Source organism: Oncorhynchus clarkii, unplaced genomic scaffold (assembly GCF_045791955.1).
Source record: "Oncorhynchus clarkii lewisi isolate Uvic-CL-2024 unplaced genomic scaffold, UVic_Ocla_1.0 unplaced_contig_9080_pilon_pilon, whole genome shotgun sequence".
NCBI lineage: Eukaryota > Metazoa > Chordata > Actinopteri > Salmoniformes > Salmonidae > Oncorhynchus > Oncorhynchus clarkii.
In genome coordinates, this window is record NW_027258089.1 from 97501 (window position 1) to 125246 (window position 27746).

General features: G+C 40.7%; 1 pseudogene; it reads left to right on the forward strand.

The window, feature by feature from the left end:
* The window catches only part of LOC139395343 (calcium/calmodulin-dependent protein kinase type II delta chain-like), an 80334-nt pseudogene extending 52867 nt beyond the window's left edge, over positions 1-27467 (forward strand).
* The last annotated feature ends 279 nt before the right edge of the window (positions 27468-27746 follow it).

Genomic DNA, 27746 nt, shown 5'->3' on the forward strand with positions numbered 1-27746 from the left:
TTCCTTCCATTGTTTCCTTCCTTCCTTTCAGCTGAAGGGCCAAAGGATGCTGGCTCCTTAATCTGGTAGTGATGGTCTGCTTGGTTGCAACTTGTGCATGGTGTGTGCTGATTCGCTGGCTGTGTTGGTCACATGACTGATGCCCTGCATGACCTCAACATCTTTATGTGCCTTTGTTCCCATGATGACACACACATAAACAGTTATACACACACACACACAAACACACCACACACACACACACACTGATGACAGTGTGTAATCTGTCTCAGTGATTACAGCCGAGGATAGCATCCGTCCTGCTAAGACTTGGTACAGTCACACACGCACACACACACACACACACACACACACACACACACACACACACACACACACACACACACACACACACACACACACACACACACACGGAGTCACACTCCTCTACCTCCTCCACCCCCTCCTCTACCTCCTCCTCCACCTCAACCTCCTCTACCTCCTCCTCCACCTCCTCCTCCTCCACCTCCTCTATCACCTCCTCCTCCACCTCAACCTCCTGCTCTACCTCCTCCTCCACCTCAACCTCCTGCTCTACCTCCTCCTCCACCTCAACCTCCTGCTCTACCTCCACCTCCTCCACGTCCTGTTCCACCTCCTCCTCCTCCTCAACCTCCTGCTCTAACCCTACGTCCTCCACCTCCACCTCCTCCTCTACCTCCTCCTCTACCCCCACCACCACCTCCACCTCCTCCTATACCTCCTCCTCCTCCTCCTCCACCACCTCCTCTACCACCTCCTCCTCCACCTCAAGCTCCTGCTCTACCTCCTCCTCCTCCACCTCCTCCACCTCCTTCACCTCAACCTCCTGCTCTACCTCTTCCTCTACCTCAACCTCCTGCTCTACCTCCACCTCTACCTCCTCCTGCACATCCCCCTCCACCTCCTCCTCCACCTCCACCTCCACCTCCACCTCCTCCACCACCTCCTCCTCCCCCACTGCTGTCTCTATCTATTCTGTTTGTATTGTTTCATCTCTCTCCCTAGGAACCCCAGACCACAGTGATCCACAACCCAATAGATGGGAAGAAGGTACAGCACTGACAGAGTGTGTGTGTGAGTGTGTGTGTGTTTAATTTTTGTTGTGTGTACACATTTATTTACTTTATATTAAATGTATGTAGTTCTGTCCTTGAGCTGTTCTGATCTATTAATGTTGTGTATTATTTAATATTCTGTGTGGACCCCAGGAAGAGAAGCTGCTGCTATAGAAACAGATAATGATCCTAATAAACCCCAGGAAGAGAAGCTGCTGCTATAGAAACAGATAATGATCCTAATAAACCCCAGGAAGAGAAGCTGCTGCTATAGAAACAGATAATGATCCTAATAAACCCCAGGAAGAGTAGCTGCTGCTATAGAAACAGATAATGATCCTAATAAACCCCAGGAAGAGAAGCTGCTGCTATAGAAACAGATAATGATCCTAATAAACCCCAGGATGAGTAGCTGCTGCTATAGAAACAGATAATGATCCTAATAAACCCCAGGAAGAGAAGCTGCTGCTATAGAAACAGATAATGATCCTAATAAACCCCAGGAAGAGTAGCTGCTGCTATAGAAACAGATAATGATCCTAATAAACCCCAGGAAGAGTAGCTGCTGCTTTAGAAACAGATAATGATCCTAATAAACCCCAGGATGAGTAGCTGCTGCTTTAGAAACAGATAATGATCCCAATAAACCCCAGGAAGAGTAGCTGCTGCTATAGAAACAGATAATGATCCTAATAAACCCCAGGATGAGTAGCTGCTGCTTTAGAAACAGATACTGATCCCAATAAACCCCAGGATGAGTAGCTGCTGCTTTAGAAACAGATAATGATCCTAATAAACCCCAGGAAGAGTAGCTGCTGCTTTAGAAACAGATAATGATCCTAATAAACCCCAGGAAGAGTAGCTGCTGCTTTAGAAACAGATAATGATCCTAATAAACCCCAGGAAGAGTAGCTGCTGCTATAGAAACAGATAATGATCCTAATAAACCCCAGGAAGAGTAGCTGCTGCTTTAGAAACAGATAATGATCCCAATAAACCCCAGGAAGAGTAGCTGTTGCTATAGAAACAGACAATGATTCTAATAAACCCCAGGAAGAGTAGCTGCTGCTGTAGAAACAGATAATGATCATATTAAACCCCAGGAAGAGTAGCTGCTGCTATAGAAACAGATAGTGATCCTAATAAACCCCAGGAAGAGAAGCTGCTGCTATAGAAACAGATAATGATCCTAATAAACCCCAGGAAGAGTAGCTGCTGCTATAGAAACAGATAATGATCCTAATAAACCCCAGGAAGAGTCACTGCTGCTATAGAAACAGATAATCGGGATCCTAATAAACTACCATTACACACTGAGTGTACAAAACATGCTCTTTCCATGACATAGTGAATGGTGAATCAAGGTGAAAGCTATGATCCCTTATTGATGTCACTTGTTAGATCCACTTCAATCAGTGTAGATTAAGGGGAGGAGACAAGTTAAAGAAGGATTTTTAAGCCTTAAGACAATTGAAACATGGATTGTGTGCGAGCCATTCAGAGGATGAATGGGCAAGACAAATGGGGTATGGTAGTAGGTGCCAAGGCACACCGGTTTGAGTGTGTCAAGAACTGCAACGCTGCTGGGTTTTTCCACACTCAACAGTTTCCCGTGTGTATCAAGAATGGTCCACCACCCCCAAAGGATATCTCCAGCCAACTTTGACACAACTGTGCGTTTGAGTCAACATGGGTCAGCATCACTGTGGAATGCTTTCAACACCTTGTAGAGTCCAGGATGTTCTGAGGACAAAAGGGGGAGGTGCAACTCAATATCAGGAAGGTGTTCCTAATGTTTTGTACACTCAGTGTATATCATTCATTTAAAAGTTACAAAAAATGTTTTATGTAGAAAACGCAGATTGCCCCTTTATTAAAAATGGTAGATAGCTGACAAAACGAGATCTGATTTAAGTATTAGGCAGCGTTTACACAGGTAGCCCAAATCTGATACTCTGTGTACACCAGGCTATAGATCAATCTCTACGTTCTGATACTCGGTGTACACCAGGCTATAGATCAATCTCTACGTTCTGATACTCGGTGTACACCAGGCTATAGATCAATCTCTACGTTCTGATACTCGGTGTACACCAGGCTATAGATCAATCTCTACGTTCTGATACTCGGTGTACACCAGGCTATAGATCAATCTATACGTTCTTTCCCCCAGGAGTCTATAGAGAGCACCAACACCACCATCGAGGACGAAGATGTCAAAGGTAGAGACACTTGTCTGTCCCCTTCTCTCTCTCTCTCTTCGTCTTTCTGTCTCTCGATCTTTGTCTGTCTGTCCCCTTCTCTCTCTATCTTTCTCTGTCCCCTTCTCTCTCTCTCTTCGTCTTTCTGTCTCTCTCTATCTTTGTCTGTCTGTCTGTCTCTCAATCTTTGTCTGTCTGTCCCCTTCTCTCTTTATCTTTATCTCTGTCCCCTTCTCTCTCTCTCTCTTCGTCTTTCTGTCTCTCTCTATCTTTGTCTGTCTGTCCCCTTCTCTCTCTATCTTTATCTCTGTTCCCTTCTCTCTCTCTCTCTTCGTCTTTCTGTCTCTCTCGATCTTTGTCTGTCTGTCCCCTTCTCTCTCTATCTTTATCTCTGTCCCCTTCTCTCTCTCTCTCTTCGTCTTTCTGTCTCTCTCTATCTTTGTCTGTCTGTCCCCTTCTCTCTCTATCTTTATCTCTGTCCCCTTCTCTCTCTCTCCTTCCATCTGTCTTTCAAACCTCTCTTTTCACTCTGACCTTCAGCTACCTTCTCCTCTTCCTCCTCCTCCTCTTTCTTCTCCTTCCCTCTTCCTCTTCTTCCTCCTGATGATTGAGACTCCATATACATTTATTATTAAACACACTTACCTGTTATCTTTTCGTTTCTGTGAATGGAATTATTTTCTACATTTGAAATTCATGTTAACCCCCCCCCACCCCCTACACACACACCTGTCCTCTCTGCCAGTCCTCTGTTTTGGGAACTTGGTGGGTAGTGTGTGGAGCTCTAAGGGTCGTTCAACTCAGTCGTCTGAGCCCAGGCAGACTCCCTCCTCTTCAGGACAGAGTAAGTCCCCTGGCTATGCCCCCCCCCCCCCTCGTACCCCAGCCAGTGTCCCACTGGGTCTCTCCTCAACTACTCCGGAGAAACCAGTCCCCCTGTCCACTGTCTCCTGTGTCTCCCCTCAACCACTCCGGAGAAACCAGTCCCCCTGTCCACTGTCTCCTGTGTCTCCCCTCAACCACTCCGGAGAAACCTGTCCCCCTGTCCACTGTCTCCTGTGTCTCCCCTCAACCACTCCGGAGAAACCTGTCCCCCTGTCCACTGTCTCCTGGGTCTCTCCTCAACCACTCCGGAGAAACCTGTCCCCCTGTCCACTGTTTCCTGGGTCTCTCCTCAACCACTCTGGAGAAACCTGTCTCCTGTCCACTGTCTCCTGGGTCTCTCCTCAACCACTCCGGAGAAACCTGTCCCCCTGTCCACTGTCTCCTGGGTCTCTCCTCAACCACTCCGGAGAAACCTGTCCCCCTGTCCACTGTCTCCTGGGTCTCTCCTCAACCACTATGGAGAAACCTGTTTCCTGGGTCTCTCCTCAACCACTCTGGAGAAACCTGTGTCCTGCCTCTCCTCAACCACTCTGGAGAAACCTGTGTCCTGCCTCTCCTCAACCACTCTGGAGAAACCTGTGTCCTGCCTCTCCTCAACCACTCTGGAGAAACCTGTGTCCTGCCTCTCCTCAACCACTCTGGAGAAACCTGTGTCCTGCCTCTCCTCAGCCTCTCTGGAGGAACCTGTCCACTGTCTCCTGGGCCTCTCCTGAACCACTCTGGAGAAACCTGTCTCCTGTCCTCTGTCTCCTGGGTCTTTCCTCAACCACTCTGGAGAAACCTGTCTCCTGTCCTCTGTCTCCTGGGTCTTTCCACAACCACTCTGGAGAAACCTGTCTCCTGTCCTCTGTCTCCTGGGTCTTTCCTCAACCACTCTGGAGAAACCTGTCTCCTGTCCTCTGTCTCCTGGGTCTTTCCTCAACCACTCTGGAGAAACCTGTCTCCTGTCCACTGTCTCCTGGGTCTCTCCTCAACCACTCTGGAGAAACCTGTCTCCTGTCCTCTGTCTCCTGGGCCTCTCCTCAACCACTCTGGAGAAACCTGTCTCCTGTCCTCTGTCTCCTGGGTCTCTCCTGAACCACTCTGGAGAAACCTGTCTCCTGTCCTCTGTCTCCTGGGCCTTTCCTGAACCACTCTGGAGAAACCTGTCTCCTGTCCTCTGTCTCCTGGGTCTCTCCTGAACCACTCTGGTGAACCTGTCCCCTGCGTCCTGGGTCTCTCCTCAACCACTCTTGAGAAACCTGTCCCCTGTCCAATCTGTACTGGGCGTCCCTTCTACTCCCTCCTCATCAGGCCAGAGTAAGTCCCTTTTTGTTGGGGTAGAGATCATGACTATATCTCCGCCTCTACCTCCCGTCCCCTCTCTTCAGCCATTCTGGAAAAACCTGTCCCTGTTCCTAGTCTCTGTCCCCCTCTACTCCCTCCTTATCAGTCCAGAGTAAGTCCCCTTCTAATTGGGTGGAAACCCTGGCCATGTCTCCTGTACTCCCTGGGCCGCCACTCAACCACTCTGGAGAAACCTGTCTCCTGTCCCTCTGTCATTTCCCCCTGTCCCCTGTCTCTGTCCCCCTGTCCCCTGTCTCATTTCCCCTTGTCCCTGTCCCCTGTCTCTGTCCCCCTGTCCATAAACACGCACAGTATTTCTGGCTGAGCGACTGAGTCAAAGGCCGCATTTCCAGTCTGACAACATTGCAGATGCCTGCAGATCTCACAACACCTGGATGGATATTTAACATATCAGCTAACCACACCACATGATGTAGTAATCTGATCTATTAACTAATCACATCACATGATGTAGTAATCTGATCTATTAACTAACCACATCACATGATGTAGTGATCTGATCTATTAACTAACCACATCACATGATGTAGTAATCTGATCTATTAACTAACCACATCACATGATGTAGTAATCTGATGATCTATTAACTAACCACATCACATGATGTAGTAATCTGATGATCTATTAACTAACCACATCACATGATGTAGTAATCTGATCTATTAACTAACCACACCACATGATGTAGTAATCTGATCTATTAACTAACCACACCACATGATGTAGTGATCTGATCTATTAACTAACCACATCACATGATGTAGTAATCTGATCTATTAACTAACCACATCACATGATGTAGTAATCTGATCTATTAACTAACCACATCACATGATGTAGTAATCTGATCTATTAACTAACCACACCACATGATGTAGTAATCTGATCTATTAACTAACCACACCACATGATGTAGTGATCTGATCTATTAACTAACCACATCACATGATGTAGTAATCTGATGATCTATTAACTAACCACATCACATGATGTAGTAATCTGATCTATTAACTAACCACACCACATGATATAGTAATCTGATCTATTAACTAACCACATCACATGATGTAGTAATCTGATCTATTAACTAACCACATCACATGATGTAGTAATCTGATCTATTAACTAACCACATCACATGATGTAGTAATCTGATCTATTAACTAACCACATCACATGATGTAGTAATCTGATCTATTAACTAACCACATCACATGATGTAGTAATCTGATGATCTATTAACTAACCACACCACATGATGTAGTAATCTGATGATCTATTAACTAACCACACCACATGATATAGTAATCTGATCTATTAACTAACCACATCACATGATGTAGTAATCTGATCTATTATCTAACCACACCTCATGATGTAGTAATCTGATCTATTATCTAACCACACCACATGATGTAGTAATCTGATCTATTAACTAACCACATCACATGATGTAGTAATCTGATGTATTAACTAACCACACCACATGATGTAGTAATCTGATCTATTATCTAACCACACCTCATGATGTAGTAATCTGATCTATTATCTAACCACACCACATGATGTAGTAATCTGATCTATTAACTAACCACATCACATGATGTAGTAATCTGATGTATTAACTAACCAAACCACATGATGTAGTAATCTGATCTATTATCTAACCACATCACATGATGTAGTAATCTGATGTATTAACTAACCACACCACATGATGTAGTAATCTGATCTATTATCTAACCACATCACATGATGTAGTAATCTGATCTATTAACTAACCACACCACATGATGTAGTAATCTGATCTATTAACTAACCACATCACATGATGTAGTAATCTGATCTATTAACTAACCACATCACATGATGTAGTAATCTGATCTATTAACTAACCACATCACATGATGTAGTAATCTGATCTATTAACTAACCACATCACATGATGTAGTAATCTGATCTATTAACTAACCACACCACATGATATAGTAATCTGATCTATTAACTAACCACATCACATGATGTAGTGATCTGATCTATTAACTAACCACACCACATGATGTAGTAATCTGATCTATTAACTAACCACATCACATGATGTAGTGATCTGATCTATTAACTAACCACACCACATGATGTAGTGATCTGATCTATTAACTAACCACACCACATGATGTAGTAATCTGATCTATTAACTAACCACATCACATGATGTAGTAATCTGATGATCTATTAACTAACCACATCACATGATGTAGTAATCTGATCTATTAACTAACCACATCACATGATGTAGTAATCTGATGATCTATTAACTAACCACATCACATGATGTAGTAATCTGATCTATTAACTAACCACATCACATGATGTAGTAATCTGATCTATTAACTAACCACACCACATGATGTAGTAATCTGATCTATTAACTAACCACATAGCATGATGTAGTAATCTGATCTATTAACTAACCACATCACATGATGTAGTAATCTGATCTATTAACTAACCACATCACATGATGTAGTAATCTGATCTATTAACTAACCACATCACATGATGTAGTAATCTGATGATCTATTAACTAACCACATCACATGATGTAGTAATCTGATCTATTAACTAACCACATCACATGATGTAGTAATCTGATCTATTAACTAACCACATCACATGATGTAGTAATCTGATGATCTATTAACTAACCACATCACATGATGTAGTAATCTGATGATCTATTAACTAACCACACCACATGATGTAGTAATCTGATCTATTAACTAACCACATCACATGATGTAGTAATCTGATCTATTAACTAACCACATCACATGATGTAGTAATCTGATCTATTAACTAACCACATCACATGATGTAGTAATCGGATCTATTAACTAACCACATCACATGATGTAGTAATCTGATGATCTATTAACTAACCACATCACATGATGTAGTAATCTGATGATCTATTAACTAACCACATCACATGATGTAGTAATCTGATCTATTAACTAACCACATCACATGATGTAGTAATCTGATCTATTAACTAACCACATCACATGATGTAGTAATCTGATCTATTAACTAACCACGTCACATGATGTAGTAATCTGATCTATTAACTAACCACACCACATGATGTAGTAATCTGATCTATTAACTAACCACATCACATGATGTAGTAATCTGATCTATTAACTAACCACATCACATGATGTAGTAATCTGATCTATTAACTAACCACATCACATGATGTAGTAATCTGATGATCTATTAACTAACCACATCACATGATGTAGTAATCTGATGATCTATTAACTAACCACATCACATGATGTAGTAATCTGATCTATTAACTAACCACATCACATGATGTAGTAATCTGATCTATTAACTAACCACATCACATGATGTAGTAATCTGATGATCTATTAACTAACCACATCACATGATGTAGTAATCTGATCTATTAACTAACCACATCACATGATGTAGTAATCTGATCTATTAACTAACCACATCACATGATGTAGTGATCTGATCTATTAACTAACCACATCACATGATGTAGTAATCTGATCTATTAACTAACCACATCACATGATGTAGTAATCTGATCTATTAACTAACCACACCACATGATGTAGTGATCTGATCTATTAACTAACCACATCACATGATGTAGTAATCTGATCTATTAACTAACCACATCACATGATGTAGTAATCTGATGATCTATTAACTAACCACATCACATGATGTAGTAATCTGATGATCTATTAACTAACCACACCACATGATGTAGTAATCTGATCTATTAACTAACCACATCACATGATGTAGTAATCTGATCTATTAACTAACCACATCACATGATGTAGTAATCTGATCTATTAACTAACCACATCACATGATGTAGTAATCGGATCTATTAACTAACCACATCACATGATGTAGTAATCTGATGATCTATTAACTAACCACATCACATGATGTAGTAATCTGATGATCTATTAACTAACCACATCACATGATGTAGTAATCTGATCTATTAACTAACCACATCACATGATGTAGTAATCTGATCTATTAACTAACCACATCACATGATGTAGTAATCTGATCTATTAACTAACCACGTCACATGATGTAGTAATCTGATCTATTAACTAACCACACCACATGATGTAGTAATCTGATCTATTAACTAACCACATCACATGATGTAGTAATCTGATCTATTAACTAACCACATCACATGATGTAGTAATCTGATCTATTAACTAACCACATCACATGATGTAGTAATCTGATGATCTATTAACTAACCACATCACATGATGTAGTAATCTGATGATCTATTAACTAACCACATCACATGATGTAGTAATCTGATCTATTAACTAACCACATCACATGATGTAGTAATCTGATCTATTAACTAACCACATCACATGATGTAGTAATCTGATGATCTATTAACTAACCACATCACATGATGTAGTAATCTGATCTATTAACTAACCACATCACATGATGTAGTAATCTGATCTATTAACTAACCACATCACATGATGTAGTGATCTGATCTATTAACTAACCACATCACATGATGTAGTAATCTGATCTATTAACTAACCACATCACATGATGTAGTAATCTGATCTATTAACTAACCACACCACATGATGTAGTGATCTGATCTATTAACTAACCACATCACATGATGTAGTAATCTGATGTATTAACTAACCACATCACATGATGTAGTAATCTGATCTATTAACTAATCACCTCACATAGTAATCTGATCTATTAACTAACCACACCACATGATGTAGTAATCTGATCTATTAACTAACCACATCACATGATGTAGTAATCTGATCTATTAACTAACCACACCACATGATGTAGTAATCTGATCTATTAACTAACCACATCACATGATGTAGTAATCTGATCTATTAACTAACCACACCACATGATGTAGTAATCTGATCTATTAACTAACCACATCACATGATGTAGTAATCTGATCTATTAACTAACCACGTCACATGATGTAGTAATCTGATCTATTAACTAACCACATCACATGATGTAGTAATCTGATCTATTAACTAACCACATCACATGATGTAGTGATCTGATCTATTAACTAACCACATCACATGATGTAGTAATCTGATGATCTATTAACTAACCACATCACATGATGTAGTGATCTGATCTATTAACTAACCACATCACATGATGTAGTAATCTGATGATCTATTAACTAACCACACCACATGATGTAGTAATCTGATGATCTATTAACTAACCACATCACATGATGTAGTAATCTGATGATCTATTAACTAACCACATCACATGATGTAGTGATCTGATCTATTAACTAACCACATCACATGATGTAGTAATCTGATCTATTAACTAACCACATCACATGATGCAGTGATCTGATCTATTAACTAACCACATCACATGATGTAGTAATCGGATCTATTAACTAACCACATCACATGATGTAGTAATCTGATGATCTATTAACTAACCACATCACATGATGTAGTAATCTGATCTATTAACTAACCACATCACATGATGTAGTGATCTGATCTATTAACTAACCACATCACATGATGTAGTAATCTGATGATCTATTAACTAACCACATCACATGATGTAGTAATCTGATGATCTATTAACTAACCACATCACATGATGTAGTAATCTGATGATCTATTAACTAACCACATCACATGATGTAGTAATCTGATGATCTATTAACTAACCACACCACATGATGTAGTAATCTGATGATCTATTAACTAACCACATCACATGATGTAGTAATCTGATGATCTATTAACTAACCACATCACATGATGTAGTAATCTGATCTATTAACTAACCACATCACATGATGTAGTAATCTGATCTATTAACTAACCACATCACATGATGTAGTAATCTGATCTATTAACTAACCACGTCACATGATGTAGTAATCTGATCTATTAACTAACCACACCACATGATGTAGTAATCTGATCTATTAACTAACCACATCACATGATGTAGTAATCTGATCTATTAACTAACCACATCACATGATGTAGTAATCTGATCTATTAACTAACCACATCACATGATGTAGTAATCTGATGATCTATTAACTAACCACATCACATGATGTAGTAATCTGATGATCTATTAACTAACCACATCACATGATGTAGTAATCTGATCTATTAACTAACCACATCACATGATGTAGTAATCTGATCTATTAACTAACCACATCACATGATGTAGTAATCTGATGATCTATTAACTAACCACATCACATGATGTAGTAATCTGATCTATTAACTAACCACATCACATGATGTAGTAATCTGATCTATTAACTAACCACATCACATGATGTAGTGATCTGATCTATTAACTAACCACATCACATGATGTAGTAATCTGATCTATTAACTAACCACATCACATGATGTAGTAATCTGATCTATTAACTAACCACACCACATGATGTAGTGATCTGATCTATTAACTAACCACATCACATGATGTAGTAATCTGATGTATTAACTAACCACATCACATGATGTAGTAATCTGATCTATTAACTAATCACCTCACATAGTAATCTGATCTATTAACTAATCACCTCACATGATACAGTAATCTGATCTATTAACTAACCACATCACATGATGTAGTAATCTGATCTATTAACTAACCACATCACATGATGTAGTAATCTGATGATCTATTAACTAACCACATCACATGATATAGTAATCTGATCTATTAACTAACCACACCACATGATGTAGTAATCTGATCTATTAACTAACCACATCACATGATGTAGTAATCTGATCTATTAACTAACCACACCACATGATGTAGTAATCTGATCTATTAACTAACCACATCACATGATGTAGTAATCTGATCTATTAACTAACCACACCACATGATGTAGTAATCTGATCTATTAACTAACCACATCACATGATGTAGTAATCTGATCTATTAACTAACCACGTCACATGATGTAGTAATCTGATCTATTAACTAACCACATCACATGATGTAGTAATCTGATCTATTAACTAACCACATCACATGATGTAGTGATCTGATCTATTAACTAACCACATCACATGATGTAGTAATCTGATGATCTATTAACTAACCACATCACATGATGTAGTGATCTGATCTATTAACTAACCACATCACATGATGTAGTAATCTGATGATCTATTAACTAACCACACCACATGATGTAGTAATCTGATGATCTATTAACTAACCACATCACATGATGTAGTAATCTGATGATCTATTAACTAACCACATCACATGATGTAGTGATCTGATCTATTAACTAACCACATCACATGATGTAGTAATCTGATCTATTAACTAACCACATCACATGATGTAGTGATCTGATCTATTAACTAACCACATCACATGATGTAGTAATCGGATCTATTAACTAACCAAATCACATGATGTAGTAATCTGTTGATCTATTAACTAACCACATCACATGATGTAGTAATCTGATCTATTAACTAACCACATCACATGATGTAGTGATCTGATCTATTAACTAACCACATCACATGATGTAGTAATCTGATGATCTATTAACTAACCACATCACATGATGTAGTAATCTGATGATCTATTAACTAACCACATCACATGATGTAGTAATCTGATGATCTATTAACTAACCACATCACAGGATGTAGTAATCTGATGATCTATTAACTAACCACACCACATGATGTAGTAATCTGATGATCTATTAACTAACCACATCACATGATGTAGTAATCTGATGATCTATTAACTAACCACATCACATGATGTAGTAATCTGATCTATTAACTAACCACATCACATGATGTAGTAATCTGATCTATTAACTAACCACATCACATGATGTAGTAATCTGATCTATTAACTAACCACGTCACATGATGTAGTAATCTGATCTATTAACTAACCACACCACATGATGTAGTAATCTGATCTATTAACTAACCACATCACATGATGTAGTAATCTGATCTATTAACTAACCACATCACATGATGTAGTAATCTGATCTATTAACTAACCACATCACATGATGTAGTAATCTGATGATCTATTAACTAACCACATCACATGATGTAGTAATCTGATGATCTATTAACTAACCACATCACATGATGTAGTAATCTGATCTATTAACTAACCACATCACATGATGTAGTAATCTGATCTATTAACTAACCACATCACATGATGTAGTAATCTGATGATCTATTAACTAACCACATCACATGATGTAGTAATCTGATCTATTAACTAACCACATCACATGATGTAGTAATCTGATCTATTAACTAACCACATCACATGATGTAGTGATCTGATCTATTAACTAACCACATCACATGATGTAGTAATCTGATCTATTAACTAACCACATCACATGATGTAGTAATCTGATCTATTAACTAACCACACCACATGATGTAGTGATCTGATCTATTAACTAACCACATCACATGATGTAGTAATCTGATGTATTAACTAACCACATCACATGATGTAGTAATCTGATCTATTAACTAATCACCTCACATAGTAATCTGATCTATTAACTAATCACCTCACATGATACAGTAATCTGATCTATTAACTAACCACATCACATGATGTAGTAATCTGATCTATTAACTAACCACATCACATGATGTAGTAATCTGATGATCTATTAACTAACCACATCACATGATATAGTAATCTGATCTATTAACTAACCACATCACATGATGTAGTAATCTGATCTATTAACTAACCACATCACATGATGTAGTAATCTGATCTATTAACTAACTACATCACATGATGTAGTAATCTGATCTATTAACTAACCACATCACATGATGTAGTAATCTGATCTATTAACTAACCACATCACATGATGTAGTGATCTGATCTATTAACTAACCACACCACATGATGTAGTAATCTGATCTATTAACTAACCACATCACATGATGTAGTAATCTGATCTATTAACTAACCACACCACATGATGTAGTAATCTGATCTATTAACTAACCACATCACATGATGTAGTAATCTGATCTATTAACTAACCACACCACATGATGTAGTAATCTGATCTATTAACTAACCACATCACATGATGTAGTAATCTGATCTATTAACTAACCACACCACATGATGTAGTAATCTGATCTATTAACTAACCACATCACATGATGTAGTAATCTGATCTATTAACTAACCACGTCACATGATGTAGTAATCTGATCTATTAACTAACCACATCACATGATGTAGTAATCTGATCTATTAACTAACCACATCACATGATGTAGTAATCTGATCTATTAACTAACCACATCACATGATGTAGTAATCTGATCTATTAACTAACCACATCACATGATGTAGTGATCTGATCTATTAACTAACCACATCACATGATGTAGGAATCTGATGATCTATTAACTAACCACATCACATGATGTAGTGATCTGATCTATTAACTAACCACATCACATGATGTAGTAATCTGATCTATTAACTAACCACACCACATGATGTAGTAATCTGATCTATTAACTAACCACACCACATGATGTAGTAATCTGATCTATTAACTAACCACACCACATGATATAGTAATCTGATCTATTAACTAACCACACCACATGATGTAGTAATCTGATCTATTAACTAACCACATCACATGATGTAGTAATCTGATCTATTAACTAACCACACCACATGATGTAGTAATCTGATCTATTAACTAACCACACCACATGATGTAGTAATCTGATCTATTAACTAACCACATCACATGATGTAGTAATCTGATCTATTAACTAACCACACCACATGATGTAGTAATCTGATCTATTAACTAACCACATCACATGATGTAGTGATCTGATCTATTAACTAACCACATCACATGATGTAGTAATCTGATCTATTAACTAACCACACCACATGATATAGTAATCTGATCTATTAACTAACCACACCACATGATGTAGTGATCTGATCTATTAACTAACCACACCACATGATATAGTAATCTGATCTATTAAATAACCACACCACATGATGTAGTAATCGGATCTATTATCTAACCACATCACATGATGTAGTAATCTGATCTATTAACTAACCACACCACATGATGTAGTAATCTGATCTATTAACTAACCACACCACATGATGTAGTAATCTGATCTATTAACTAACCACATCACATGATGTAGTGATCTGATCTATTAACTAACCACACCACATGATGTAGTAATCTGATCTATTAACTAACCACATCACATGATGTAGTGATCTGATCTATTAACTAACCACATAGCATGATGTAGTAATCTGATCTATTAAATAACCACACCACATTATGTAGTAATCTGATCTATTAACTAACCACATCACATGATGTAGTAATCTGATCTATTAACTAACCACATCACATGATGTAGTGATCTGATCTATTAACTAACCACATAGCATGATGTAGTAATCTGATCTATTAACTAACCACACCACATGATGTAGTAATCTGATCTATTAACTAACCACATCGCATGATGTAGTAATCTGATCTATTAACTAACCACATAGCATGATGTAGTAATCTGATCTATTAACTAACCACATCGCATGATGTAGTAATCTGATCTATTAACTAACCACATCACATGATGTAGTAATCTGATCTATTAACTAACCACATCACATGATGTAGTAATCTGATCTATTAACTAACCACACCACATGATGTAGTAATCTGATCTATTAACTAACCACATAACATGATGTAGTAATCTGATCTATTAACTAACCACACCACATGATGTAGTAATCTGATCTATTAGCTAACCACATAGCATGATGTAGTAATCTGATCTATTAAATAACCACACCACATGATGTAGTAATCTGATCTATTAACTAACCACACCACATGATGTAGTAATCTGATCTATTAACTAACCACACCACATGATGTAGTAATCTGATCTATTAACTAACCACACCACATGATGTAGTAATCTGATCTATTAACTAACCACACCACATGATGTAGTAATCTGATCTATTAACTAACCACATCACATGATGTAGTAATCTGATCTATTAACTAACCACATCGCATGATGTAGTAATCTGATCTATTAACTAACCACATAGCATGATGTAGTAATCGGATCTATTAACTAACCACATCACATGATGTAGTAATCTGATCTATTAACTAACCACATCACATGATGTAGTAATCTGATGATCTATTTAACAGCCGTGATTTAATGTATGTCAGATTGTGTTGTTGGACTAATGTTGACCTGAGGTTGTGGTGACGTTGTGGTGAGATTGTGGTGATGTTGTGGTTATGTTGTGGTCATGTTGTGTTTGTGTGTTTACAGCTCGGAAGCAGGAAATCATCAAAGTCACAGAGCAGCTGATCGAATCAATCAACAACGGAGACTTCGAGGCCTACGCGTGAGTCCTGCTCTGTCTGTGTGTGTTTAGGGCTAGCACTACGCGCGAGTCCTGCTCTGTCTGTGTGTGTTTAGGGCTAGCACTACGCGTGAGTCCTGCTCTGTCTGTGTGTGTTTAGGGCTAGCACTACGCGTGAGTCCTGCTCTGTCTGTGTGTGTTTAGGGCTAGCACTACGCGCGAGTCCTGCTCTGTATGTGTGTGTTTAGGGCTAGCACTACGCGTGAGTCCTGCTCTGTCTGTGTGTGTTTAGGGCTAGCACTACGCGTGAATCCTGCTCTGTCTGTGTGTGTGTTTAGGGCTAGCACTACGCGTGAGTCCTTCTCTGTCTGAGTGTGTTTATGGCTAGCACTATGCGTGAGTCCTGCTTTGTCTGTGTGTGTTTAGGGCTAGCACTACGTGTGGTGTGAGTCCTGCTCTGTCTGAGTGTGTTTAGGTCTAGCACTACGCGTGAGTCCTGCTCTGTCTGTGTGTGTTTACGGCTAGCACTACGCGTGAGTCCTGCTCTGTCTGTGTTTGTTTAGGGCTAGCACTACGCGTGAGTCCTGCTCTGTCTGTGTGTGTTTAGGGCTAGCACTACGCGTGAGTCAAATCAAATCAAATCAAATTTATTTATATAGCCCTTCGTACATCAGCTGATATCTCAAAGTGCTGTACAGAAACCCAGCCTAAAACCCCAAACAGCAAGCAATGCAGGTGTAGAAGCACGGTGGCTAGGAAAAACTCCCTAGAAAGGCCAAAACCTAGGAAGAAACCTAGAGAGGAACCAGGCTATGTGGGGTGGCCAGTCCTCTTCTGGCTGTGCCGGGTGGAGATTATAACAAAACATGGTCAAGATGTTCAAATGTTCATAGATGACCAGCATGGTCGAATAATAATAAGGCAGAATAGTTGAAACTGGAGCAGCAGCACAGTCAGGTGGACTGGGGACAGCAAGGAGTCATCATGTCAGGTATTCCTGGGGCATGGTCCTAGGGCTCAGGTCCTCCGAGAGAGAGAAAGAAAGAGAGAATTAGAGAGAGCATATGTGGGATGGCCAGTCCTCTTCTGGCTGTGCCGGGTGGAGATTAGAACAGAACATGGCCAAGATGTTCAAATGTTCATAAATGACCAGCATGGTCGAATAATAATAAGGCAGAACAGTTGAAACTGGAGCAGCAGCACAGCCAGGTGGACTGGGGACAGCAAGGAGTCAGGTAGTCCTGGGGCATGGTCCTAGGGCTCAGGTCCTCCGAGAGAGAGAAAGAGAGAAGGAGAGAATTAGAGAACGCACACTTAGATTCACACAGGACACCGAATAGGACAGGAGAAGTACTCCAGATATAACAAACTGACCCTAGCCCCCCGACACATAAACTACTGCAGCATAAATACTGGAGGCTGAGACAGGAGGGGTCAGCAGAGTCCTGCTCTGTCTGTGTGTGTTTAGGTCTAGCACTACGCGTGAGTCCTGCTCTGTCTGTGTGTGTTTAGGGCTAGCACTACGCGTGAGTCCTGCTCTGTCTGTGTGTGTGTTTAGGGCTAGCACTACGCGTGAGTCCTGCTCTGTCTGTGTGTGTGTTTAGGGCTAGCACTACGCGTGAGTCCTGCTCTGTCTGTGTGTGTGTTTAGGGCTAGCACTACGCGTGAGTCCTGCTCTGTCTGTGTGTGTTTAGGGCTAGCACTACGCGTGAATCCTGCTCTGTCTGTGTGTCTAGTTCACTATATAGGGAATAGGGCTCTGGTCTATAGTAGTACCACTATATAGGGAATAGGGCTCTGGTCTATAGTAGTACCACTATATAGGGAATAGGACTCTGGTCTATAGTAGTTCACTATATAGGGAATAGGGCTCTGGTCTATAGTAGTTCACTATATAGGGAATAGGGCCCTGGTCTATAGTAGTTCACTATATAGGGAATAGGGCTCTGGTCTATAGTAGTACCACTATATAGGGAATAGGGCTCTGGTCTATAGTAGTACCACTATATAGGGAATAGGGCTCTGGTCTATAGTAGTACCACTATATAGGGAATAGGGCTCTGGTCTATAGTAGTACCACTATATAGGGAATAGGGCTCTGGTCTATAGTAGTACCACTATATAGGGAATAGGACTCTGGTCTATAGTAGTTCACTATATAGGGAATAGGGCTCTGGTCTATAGTAGTTCACTATATAGGGAATAGGGCCCTGGTCTATAGTAGTTCACTATATAGGGAATAGGGCTCTGGTCTATAGTAGTACCACTATATAGGGAATAGGGCTCTGGTCTATAGTAGTACCACTATATAGGGAATAGGGCTCTGGTCTATAGTAGTACCACTATATAGGGAATAGGGCTCTGGTCTATAGTAGTACCACTATATAGGGAATAGGGCTCTGGTCTATAGTAGTACCACTATATAGGGAATAGGGCTCTGGTCTATAGTAGTTCACTATATAGGGAATAGGGCTCTGGTCTATAGTAGTACCACTATATAGGGAATAGGGCTCTGGTCTATAGTAGTACCACTATATAGGGAACAGGTCTCTGGTCTATAGTAGTACCACTATATAGGGAATAGGACTCTGGTCTATAGTAGTACCACTATATAGGGAATAGGGCTCTGGTCTATAGTAGTACCACTATATAGGGAACAGGTCTCTGGTCTATAGTAGTACCACTATATAGGGAATAGGGCTCTGGTCTATAGTAGTACCACTATATAGGGAACAGGTCTCTGGTCTATAGTAGTACCACTATATAGGGAATAGGACTCTGGTCTATAGTAGTACCACTATATAGGGAATAGGACTCTGGTCTATAGTAGTTCACTATATAGGGAATAGGGCTCTGGTCTATAGTAGTTCACTATATAGGGAATAGGGCTCTGGTCTATAGTAGTTCACTATATAGGGAATAGGGCTCTGGTCTATAGTAGTACCACTATATAGGGAATAGGGCTCTGGTCTATAGTAGTACCACTATATAGGGAATAGGGCTCTGGTCTATAGTAGTACCACTATATAGGGAATAGGGCTCTGGTCTATAGTAGTGCCACTATATAGGGAATAGGGCTCTGGTCTATAGTAGTACCACTATATAGGGAATAGGGCTCTGGTCTATAGTAGTACCACTATATAGGGAATAGGGCTCTGGTCTATAGTAGTTCACTATATAGGGAATAAGGCTCTGGTCACTAGTTGTTCACTATATAGGGAATAGGGCTCTGGTCTATAGTAGTTCACTATATAGGGAATAGGCCTCTGGTCCATAGTAGTTCACTATATAGGGAATAGGGCTCTGGTCTATAGTAGTACCACTATATAGGGAATAGGGCTCTGGTCTATAGTAGTTCACTATATATGGAATAGGGCTCTGGTCTATAGTAGTTCACTATATAGGGAATAGGGCTCTGGTCACTAGTAGTTCACTATATAGGGAATAGTGCTCTGGTCTATAGTAGTTCACTATATAGGGAATAGGGTTCTGGTCACTAGTAGTTCACTATATAGGGAATAGGGCTCTGGTCTATAGTAGTACCACTATATAGGGAATAGGGCTCTGGTCTATAGTAGTACCACTATATAGGGAATAGGGCTCTGGTCTATAGTAGTTCACTATATAGGGAATAGGGTTCTGGTCACTAGTAGTTCACTATATAGGGAATAGGGCTTTGGTCTATAGTAGTTCACTATATAGGGAATAGGACTCTGGTCACTAGTAGTTCACTATATAGGGAATAGGGCTCTGGTCTATAGTAGTACCACTATATAGGGAATAGGGCTCTGGTCTATAGTAGTACCACTATATAGGGAATAGGGCTCTGGTCTATAGTAGTACCACTATATAGGGAATAGGGCTCTGGTCTATAGTAGTACCACTATATAGGGAATAGGGCCCTGGTCTATAGTAGTACCACTATATAGGGAATAGGGCTCTGGTCTATAGTAGTACCACTATATAGGGAATAGGGCTCTGGTCTATAGTAGTACCACTATATAGGGAATAGGGCTCTGGTCTATAGTAGTACCACTATATAGGGAATAGGGCTCTGGTCTATAGTAGTGTACTACATAGGGAATAGGGCTCTGGTCTATAGTAGTACCACTATATAGGGAACAGGTCTCTGGTCACTAGTAGTTCACTATATAGGGAACAGGTCTCTGGTCACTAGTAGTTCACTATATAGGGAACAGGTCTCTGGTCACTAGTAGTTCACTATATAGGGAATAGGTCTCTGGTCTATAGTAGTACCACTATATAGGGAATAGGTCTCTGGTCTATAGTAGTACCACTATATAGGGAATAGGGCTCTGTTCTATAGTAGTACCACTATATAGGGGATAGGGCTCTGGTCTATAGTAGTGTACTATATAGGGAATAGGGCTCTGGTCTATAGTAGTACCACTATATAGGGGATAGGGCTCTGGTCTATAGTAGTATCACTATATAGGGAACAGGTCTCTGGTCTATAGTAGTACGACTATATAGGGGATAGGGCTCTGGTCTATAGTAGTTCACTATATAGGGAATAGGGCCCTGGTCACTAGTAGTACCACTATATAGGGAATAGGGCTCTGGTCACTAGTAGTTCCACTATATAGGGAATAGGGCTCTGGTCTATAGTAGTTCACTATATAGGGAATAGGGCCCTGGTCACTAGTAGTTCACTATATAGAGAATAGGGCTCTGGTCTATAGTAGTTCACTATATAGGGAATAGGGCCCTGGTCACTAGTAGTTCACTATATAGGGAATAGGGCTCTGGTCTATAGTAGTACCACTATATAGGGAATAGGGCTCTGGTCTATAGTAGTTCACTATATAGGGAATAGGGCTCTGGTCTATAGTAGTGTACTATATAGGGAATAGGGCTCTGGTCTATAGTAGTGTACTATATAGGGAATAGGGCCCTGGTCTATAGTAGTGTACTATATAGGGAATAGGACTCTGGTCTATAGTAGTGTACTATATAGGGAATAGGGCTCTGGTCTATAGTAGTACCACTATATAGGGAATAGGGCTCTGGTCTATAGTAGTGTACTATATAGGGAATAGGACTCTGGTCTATAGTAGTGTACTATATAGGGAATAGGGCTCTGGTCTATAGTAGTACCACTATATAGGGAATAGGGCTCTGGTCTATAGTAGTGTACTATATAGGGAATAGGACTCTGGTCTATAGTAGTTCACTATATAGGGAATAGGGCTCTGGCCACTAGTAGTTCACTATATAGGGAATAGGGCTCTGGCCACTAGTAGTTCACTATATAGGGAATAGGGCTCTGGTCTATAGTAGTACCACTATATAGGGAATAGGACTCTGGTCACTGGTAGTTCACTATATAGGGAATAGGGTGCCACATGGGACTCAGTCTGTGTTTGTTTCCAACAGGAAGATCTGTGATCCTGGTCTGACGTCGTTTGAACCAGAAGCCCTGGGGAACCTGGTAGAGGGACATGACTTCCATCGCTTCCACTTCGACAACGGTAACACATCCATCAGTCATTCATCAGTCAAGTCATTCAGAAGATACAGTTATTGATTAGAGGTATTGATTAGTAGAGGTATTGATTAGTAGAGGTATTGATCAACTATTTATTAGTGTAAGTATTGATCAGCTATCAATTAGTAGTTATTGATCAGCTATTGATTAGTAGAGGTATTGATTAGTAGAGGTATGATCAGCTATTGATTAGTAGGGGTATTGATCAGCAACTTTTGATTAGTAGGGGTATTGATCTGCTATTGATTAGCAGAGGTATTGATCAGCTATTGATTAGTAGGGGTATTGATCAGCTATTGATTCGTAGGGGTATCGATCAGCTATTGATTAGCAGAGGTATTGATCAGCTATTGATTAGTAGAAGTATGATCAGCTTTTGATTAGTATAGATATTGATCAGCTATTAATAAGAGGTAGTGATCAGCTATTGAGTAGAATGTATTGATTAATAGAGGTATTGATTAGTAGAGGTATTGATTAGCAATTCATTAGTAGAGGTGTTGATCAGCTATGGATTAGTAGTGGTATTGATTAGCTATTCATTCATAGAGGTATTGGTTAGTAGAGGTATTGATTAGCTATTGATTAATAGAGGTATTGGTTTGTAGAGGTATTGATTAGCTATTGATTAATAGAGGTATTGTTTAGCAGAAGTATTGATTAGCTATTCATTAGTAGATGTATTGATAAGCTATGGATTAGTATATGTATTGATTAGTAGAGATATTGATTTGCTATTGATTACTATAGGTATTGATTATTCATAGGGGTATTCATTAGTAGAGGTAATGATTAGAATTGGTATTGATTAGCAGACTTATTGATTAGTATAGGTATTGATTAGTAGAGGTATTGATTAGCTATTTATTAGTAGAGGTATTGATCAGCTATGGATTAGTAGATGTATTGATTGGTAGAATTTATGAATCAGATATTGATTTGTAGTTATTGATTAGCTATTGATGAATAGTTCTATATGTTTGTGTCTGTTACTGAGAACTACAACTCCCACTAGCTAAGGCCTGTCTGTGTCTGTTACTGAGAACTACAACTCCCACTAGCTAAGGCCTGTCTGTGTCTGTTACTGAGAACTACAACTCCCACTAGCTAACTAAGGCCTGTCTGTCTCTCTCTCCATCTCCCTCGTCCTCCCCCTTCTCTTTCCAGCCCTGTTTGTGTCTGTTTCTGAGAACTACAACTCCCACTAGCTAACTAAGGCCTGTCTATCTCTCTCTCCATCTCCCTCGTCCCCCCCTTCTCTTTCCAGCCCTGTCTGTGTCTGTTACTGAGAACTACAACTCCCACTAGCTAAGGCCTGTCTGTCTCTCTCTCCATCTCCCTCGTCCCCCCCCTTCTCTTTCCAGCCCTGTCTGTGTCTGTTACTGAGAACTACAACTCCCACTAGCTAAGGCCTGTCTGTCTCTCTCTCCATCTCCCTCGCCCTCCCCCTTCTCTTTCCAGCCCTGTCTGTGTCTGTTACTGAGAATTACAACTTCCACTAGCTAAGGCCTGTCTGTCTCTCTCTCCATCTCCCTCGTCCTCCCCCTTCTCTTTCCAGCCCTGTCTGTGTCTGTTACTGAGAATTACAACTCCCACTAGCTAACGAAGGCCTGTTTGTGTCTGTTACTGAGAATTACAACTCCCACTAGCTAAGGCCTGTCTGTCTCTCTCTCCATCTCCCTCGTCCTCCCCCTTCTCTTTCCAGCCCTGTCTGTGTCTGTTACTGAGAACTACAACTCCCACTAGCTAAGGCCTGTCTGTGTCTGTTACTGAGAATTACAACTCCCACTAGCTAAGGCCTGTCTGTGTCTGTTACTGAGAACTACAACTCCCACTAGCTAAGGCCTGTCTGTGTCTGTTACTGAGAACTACAACTCCCACTAGCTAAGGCCTGTCTGTGTCTGTTACTGAGAACTACAACTCCCACTAGCTAACTAAGGCCTGTCTGTCTCTCTCTCCATCTCCCTCGTCCTCCCCCTTCTCTTTCCAGCCCTGTTTGTGTCTGTTTCTGAGAACTACAACTCCCACTAGCTAACTAAGGCCTGTCTATCTCTCTCTCCATCTCCCTCGTCCCCCCCTTCTCTTTCCAGCCCTGTCTGTGTCTGTTACTGAGAACTACAACTCCCACTAGCTAAGGCCTGTCTGTCTCTCTCTCCATCTCCCTCGTCCCCCCCCTTCTCTTTCCAGCCCTGTCTGTGTCTGTTACTGAGAACTACAACTCCCACTAGCTAAGGCCTGTCTGTCTCTCTCTCCATCTCCCTCGCCCTCCCCCTTCTCTTTCCAGCCCTGTCTGTGTCTGTTACTGAGAATTACAACTTCCACTAGCTAAGGCCTGTCTGTCTCTCTCTCCATCTCCCTCGTCCTCCCCCTTCTCTTTCCAGCCCTGTCTGTGTCTGTTACTGAGAATTACAACTCCCACTAGCTAACGAAGGCCTGTTTGTGTCTGTTACTGAGAATTACAACTCCCACTAGCTAAGGCCTGTCTGTCTCTCTCTCCATCTCCCTCGTCCTCCCCCTTCTCTTTCCAGCCCTGTCTGTGTCTGTTACTGAGAACTACAACTCCCACTAGCTAAGGCCTGTCTGTCTCTCTCTCCATCTCCCTCGTCCTCCCCCTTCTCTTTCCAGCCCTGTCTGTGTCTGTTACTGAGAACTACAACTCCCACTAGCTAAGGCCTGTCTGTGTCTGTTACTGAGAATTACAACTCCCACTAGCTAAGGCCTGTCTGTGTCTGTTACTGAGAACTACAACTCCCACTAGCTAAGGCCTGTCTGTGTCTGTTACTGAGAATTACAACTCCCACTAGCTAAGGCCTGTCTGTCTCTCACTCCATCTCCCTCGCCCCCCCTTCTCTTTCCAGCCCTGTCTGTGTCTGTTACTGAGAACTACAACTCCCACTAGCTAACTAAGGCCTGTCTGTCTCTCTCTCCATCTCCCTCGTCCTCCCCCTTCTCTTTCCAGCCCTGTCTGTGTCTGTTACTGAGAACTACAACTCCCACTAGCTAAGGCCTGTCTGTGTCTGTTACTGAGAATTACAACTCCCACTAGCTAAGGCCTGTCTGTGTCTGTTACTGAGAACTACAACTCCCACTAGCTAAGGCCTGTCTGTGTCTGTTACTGAGAATTACAACTCCCACTAGCTAAGGCCTGTCTGTCTCTCACTCCATCTCCCTCGCCCCCCCTTCTCTTTCCAGCCCTGTCTGTGTCTGTTACTGAGAACTACAACTCCCACTAGCTAACTAAGGCCTGTCTGTCTCTCTCTCCATCTCCCTCGTCCTCCCCCTTCTCTTTCCAGCCCTGTTTGTGTCTGTTTCTGAGAACTACAACTCCCACTAGCTAACTAAGGCCTGTCTGTGTCTGTTACTGATAACTACAACTCCCACTAGCTAACTAAGGCCTGTCTGTCTCTCTCTCCATCTCCCTCGTCCTCCCCCTTCTCTTTCCAGCCCTGTCTGTGTCTGTTACTGAGAACTACAACTCCCACTAGCTAACTAAGGCCTGTCTGTCTCTCTCTCCATCTCCCTCGCCCCTCCCCCTTCTCTTTCCAGCCCTGTCTGTGTCTGTTACTGAGAACTACAACTCCCACTAGCTAACTAAGGCCTGTCTGTCTCTCTCTCCATCTCCCTCGCCCCCCCCCCCCCCCTTCTCTTTCCAGCCCTGTCTAAAGGTAGCAAGCCGGTGCACACCATCCTCCTCAACCCTCACGTCCATCTGATAGGTAGGAAATCAGCCATTTCTAATTATTATAACAATAATATTATGATATATGTGCCATTTAGCAGACGCTTTTACCAAAAACAACTTAGATTAATGTGTGCATATATTTTCCATATGGGTGGCCCTGGGAATCGAACCCACTATCCTGGTATTGCAAGCACCATGATTTACCAACTGAACATTATGTTGATTTATCTGGGCTATGTTTTATGTAATCTTGTTTCTGGTTGGTATTCAATTATATGTACATATCAATTCCAGTCAGAAACTAGACCAGATTCAAATATACACTGTATGTACATATCAATTCCAGTCAGAAACTAGACCAGATTCAAATATACACTGTATGTACATGTCAATTCCAGTCAGAAACTAGACCAGATTCAAATATACACTGTATGTACATATCAATTCCAGTCAGAAACTAGACCAGATTCAAATATACACTGTATGTACATATCAATTCCAGTCAGAAACTAGACCAGATTCAAATATACACTGTATGTACATATCAATTCCAGTCAGAAACTAGACCAGATTCAAATATACACTGTATGTACATATCAATTCCAGTCAGAAACTAGACCAGATTCAAATATACACTGTATGTACATATCAATTCCAGTCAGAAACTAGACCAGATTCAAATGTCCCATTCCAAATTGTCCTGAAGCATTGAAGTGAACATTGGAATGGGAATTCCGGTGTACTTCCTGGATTGAATCAAGATGGACGCCAATCCCCCTGGTACTTATGGTGCGGCAGGGTAGCCTAGTGGTTAGAGTGTTGGACTAGTAACCGCAAGGTACAAATCTGTCGTTCTGCCCCTGAACAAGGCAGTTAACCCACTGTTCCTAGGCCGTCATTGAAAATAAGAATTTGTTCTTAACTGACTTGCCTAGTTAAATAAAGGTTAAAAATGATGTACAATGTGTTTTACGATGTTGGCGTGAAACAAGGAGAGGTGAACTAATGAGAAGGTCTATCTAGCGGAGAACGCTGCGTGCATCGCCTACATCCGCCTGAGCCAGTACATGGACGCGGGGGGGATGCCTCGCACCATGCAGTCTGAGGAGACCCGCGTCTGGCATCGCAGAGAGGGAAAGTGGCAGAACATACACTTCCACCGTTCAGGCTCGCCCAGCTTACCATCCCAGTAAGAAACATACGTTAATCAATGAATTCATGTATTAATTATAGTGATTATAAATAAACCGATATCACAACATTCACTTCCACCGTTCAGGCTCGCCCAGCGTACCATCCCAGTAAGAAACATACGTTAATCAATGAATTCATGTATTAATTATAGCGATTATAAATACACCGATATCACAACATTCACTTCCACCACTCTGTAGTGTCCAGTGTAGACTACCTTCCCAGTCTGTAGTGTCCAGTGTAGACTACCTTCCCAGTCTGTAGTGTCCAGTGTCGAC